The sequence below is a fragment of the Eschscholzia californica genome, unplaced genomic scaffold (assembly GCF_041429995.1).
Source record: "Eschscholzia californica isolate CP2 unplaced genomic scaffold, dmEscCali1.0.p SCAF_4, whole genome shotgun sequence".
NCBI classification, from domain to species: domain Eukaryota; kingdom Viridiplantae; phylum Streptophyta; class Magnoliopsida; order Ranunculales; family Papaveraceae; genus Eschscholzia; species Eschscholzia californica.
Window position 1 is genome coordinate 35601943 of NW_028238461.1, and position 4341 is coordinate 35606283.

The window sequence follows — 4341 nt, forward strand, 5'->3', positions numbered from 1 at the left end:
ATCCTATATGTGTAAGTAACAAAAATGGTCTAACAACATTGGAGTGCTCCAAGATGTATTATATCAAGTTTAAATGTGGACTAAATTGGTTGGGTTGATCCCAAATGTTCACCTATTCCTCCTGCTTTTCCATAGGTAATGAGCATATTCCCAAATCTGTGCTATTTGTCTCCAGAAGGAAAATAAAGAGACAATTAATGCAGAGGAAAAAAATTGGTTTAGGAAACTCTTTTCACATGCCATCACCAGTTTAGCCAGGGCAGGAATATATTTATGGCTCATAGTATAAGTAGATTGGAACTCAAACCTTAAATTCGTTTATGGGATGTAGCATGAGGATATGTTAATGATACTAGTTAATCATATAAAAATCAAGTTTTTCAAATTGATTTTCCATAGTTATAATGAATCAAACGCGATTATTTGTCTGGAGTTCGGACTTCGGAGTCATCGCACATCTACGATTTTTTTAATATTATGAACTTATTCTTATTATAGATGTGTTAGGTGTCAAGATAAGGAAAATACCTAAACTTTATTCCCCTCTTTATAATTTTATCTTGCTTAAAGAAAATTTGTAGTTTGAAAGCTTCTTTTCATAAAGAACAATCTTTGTTAGAAGATGGTAGAAAAGAGAACTTGATGTTGCCAACACAAATTAAAGATAAGAAAAGGAGGGGACAAACCCTAAGTATATCATCCGCACGAACAATAACGCAATAAAGACATGCTATATAACAAGAAGAATCAAATATAGCCCGCTTTAGACTTCTTTGCAATTTTCGTATATGTTATTTTTTCATGACGACTTTGAAATTTTGTAATATTAACTTTGTCACAAGGGAAAATAAAAGTTGAAAGATCAAAAGAGAACGATGAAGTTAAAAGTTAAATTAGTAGATAAATGAAGTGGTTGAAGGGATATTTACTTATGAAACATATGATCACCATCAAAAGTTCACAAGGATCTCAACACAAGCCAGTGTTACTACACATTCATCATTTTATTACTTTTCTAGGGGTATCATGAGACCTACTTTATTTTTGTATATGAAGGTAAGGGTATACATGTGCAATTTATCATGAAGTCTTCTGATATAACTCTCATATTGTTATAAACTTGTAATGAAGTTTGGACAGACAAATATGAATCTATGGTTTAACATCTTTCTATAAGAAAAATTAATATTGAAAAGCATTTCATTGTCCCCAAGCTCTAGATTGGCACCAAAGAATTTCCGCTAAGAACTTCTTTTTTTAACTATTTAATTTCAAATATCTCTCTGACCGATTGAACTTTTAGATGGTAGGTGTTTCGTGAAACAATTTAAAATTATGGGAGCTTCAAAACTTTGAAGTTGAAAAAGGTTTTTATTTCCCCCAATCACCACCACTTCTGCTCTTCAAGTCGTCTTATTCCTCCTCTCCTACTAACACCTACGACCACAGCCACCATTTATCTCCCTTCCCTCTCTGTTACAAAGGGAAAATACCTTCAACGAAACAAATTGAGAGAAAGAACATGGTAGTGGTAGTGGGAGAAGCCGAGAAGAAGAAGATGAGAACTTTTTTTGAGAGAAACAAACACGGTGGTGGTGTACTGGTGGTAGGAGGAGAGGAGGAATGTGTAATGATCATGGTAATAATATGTTGGGTTTCATACCTCCGAAGAAAATAGGAGACGAAAACCATAGAGCATTCTGACCAAGAAAATGGAGAATAAGTAGATATACAGAACAAAAATAATTCCATCCCTTTTTATTAAAAACCTTCCCTTTTTATGCACCATCACCACTGTCTTCCCTCTCCTTATTTATGTGCTTTGTGGCTCACACAACTTTATTGACTCCTCCATCTCTCTACAAATGAATGATTTCAAAACTCTTCCCCTCTCTCTTTCTCTCCCCCTCTAAATATTTCTCTTCTATATTTCTTCTATCTGCACAGTTCAAAACTTATATATAGACTCATATATACCCCTTAGGTCTCACCTTATAGATTACAAGTAAGTTTCGACCCCCCCGCTGGTCCTCCGGTACACTTAAATGTTTAAACGAACACCTGATCCTCGTCATACTTTGAGAGAAACCCGCGTTTTTATCGGTTTTAGCTTCAAACCCATGCTTTCTGGTGATAGGAACTCAGGAGAGATGCATGATGGGCTCAACGGGCTTCTCGGACTCCCATTCAACTGGCTCGGTCTGTATAGTCCATAGCCCATGAAGAAATACTCCAGTGGTATCAGCATTGCGTGTCTGCTCCTCTGTCACCATCGACCCCGACCCGCATGCCTGTACCTGTTCAATCACTAACTCTTTGTAACTAGGACAGATTCAAACTTATAGTACATATTTTAGGGTTTAGGGGCAATTGGGAGATCTATGAATCTGACTAGCAAGTACAAACATCATTATATTAATATCGTGTTTGCCATAAGAAACAATGAACATACCTCAACCAAGGCACTGAATCTACTGTCCAAATTCATCGCCATATGGAGAGCCTCGGAGTGGTGAGGAGATTCATCACCAACAAATATGAGTGTCGTGCAACATGACTTCTTCAATCCCTTAGTAATGTCGTATCTCCTGCAAATAAGTTACATTTGAGTTAGAACATTTCAATCTTTTGATTCATCCCCATTCAACATCAATGTTACAGCATATAAAAGAATCACAAACACATCTGTACGTATAAGAGAAAGATCGGGAATAGGCTTTACTCATTAATTGCTTGAAGAAATCTTGATACATTTGTGCTCTTTCTCTCATCTAACAACTGCATAATCAAGCAGATCATGGAATCAAAATAAGTATTCAGCCCGATTTATTCAAAATCGAACCGCTCAATATAAGTTAAAAGTTTGAAGAACTTACACTTCTGCAACTTGCTACTATATCTGATTCTGGAACTTGTGGACCACCACGAACTTCCTGTCGAAAATAGAGTACATTACCAACTTGGCAATCAGAATGAAGAAAGACAAACCAGAGAAATGAACTAGATTAGAACGATATAGTTGTCATGGAATACCTTGCTAAAATACCGTTGTAGCAAGCTTTCCTTTAGCAAACCGCACATACCATAGAAGTAAAGCAAGTTTAACATAACCTGCAAATATTGGATACGAATTTTAACACTCAGCTTTTTGATGTGTGTGAGATAATGAGAGCATGAGTCGAAAAAAGGACCTTATTATACAACCACTCTGTCCAAGAGGGTGATTTGCAAAGAGGAGAAACAAGTATCAACCCAAGAACTCGCTCCCTGTACTTCATCTGTAACCACGTAAACATTGAAATCATTTAAAACCCAAACTCAAGGATATCAATCAGGTTTGACCATATAGAATTTCATTTACTAACTGCTGGGAAGTCAACATACGGCAAATAATGAAAGGATGTAAGCACCCGCCGTGACCCCCAAACACATAACTGCATCAAGCCTGAAAAATAGATATCGCAACCATAATGAAAAGCGACTTACAAACTGTTTCCACTATGAGAAGGAACAGATATTACACAAGATATTTCCACAATGACAAGAAACAAACGACAGCTTGTGTGACAGTGTGACTCGAGAAGACCTTAGTGGCACAGCCCTATAAGTGGTTAATACATTATACATTAGGATAGTTTCGCGACTTCCAGTATTCACTTTATTAGCTTTAAACTACTTCCATTTCCATTTGAAAATAATGAGTTTTACATCTCTTCCATTTCATCACCTCTCTCCTCCACATTATCTTTCGCCACCTCATCATTTTCTGCGGTGAAGGTCGTCGGCCGATCAAATTTTCCGGCAACCTTCAAACTTAATGTTTTTTTTTTTAATTTCTCTCTTCTTTTTTCTTCATCTCTTTCTCTCTAATCTCCCCCTCTAACTAATTGTTGGGGTCCCTCCTTATAATTAAAGGACTCCTAGTTGGAATAGGATTTCTTTTATTCCTTGTTTGGGGAAAAAATAGAAGTTTATATTTTTTCAAGCCTAAAAAGGAATTCCTATTTCTATTGGTAAACCTCCCTATTTATCATTATAAAAGGGAATGAAAGGGAAGAGATTATACACAACAACTTCCAGAACAAAGAGAAGTCAGAGAAAGAGAGATTTCTGAAGTAGTTCTTTCAAGAGAGATTGAAAGAGAAGAATATTGGTTTGAAGAAAAGAAGATTATTAATCTTGTGAAGCAATTCAGTTTGTGGTTATCTTCTTCAACCTTTAGTAATCTAGGATTTGTTCAAATCCTAAGGAGTAAGAGATTTCTATTTTTTTGTTTCTTTGTTCAGTTTATCCACCATAGTTTTGGTGAAGAGTTGTTATTCAAGAGTGTTTCTACACATC

The 4341-nt window shown here is 35.9% G+C and overlaps 1 pseudogene across 1 annotated transcript; it reads right to left on the minus strand.

Annotated features, from left to right (window-relative positions):
* Positions 1 to 2071: 2071 nt before the first annotated feature.
* On the minus strand, positions 2072 to 3514 carry LOC147544336 (protein NDL1-like; annotated as a pseudogene). The gene is made up of 7 exons (XR_015223429.1): positions 3385 to 3514; positions 3192 to 3278; positions 3034 to 3111; positions 2877 to 2933; positions 2723 to 2778; positions 2453 to 2588; positions 2072 to 2297 (listed from the first exon to the last, which is right to left on the minus strand). The product of XR_015223429.1 is annotated as a protein NDL1-like (transcript).
* Between the last annotated feature and the right edge of the window lie 827 nt (positions 3515 to 4341).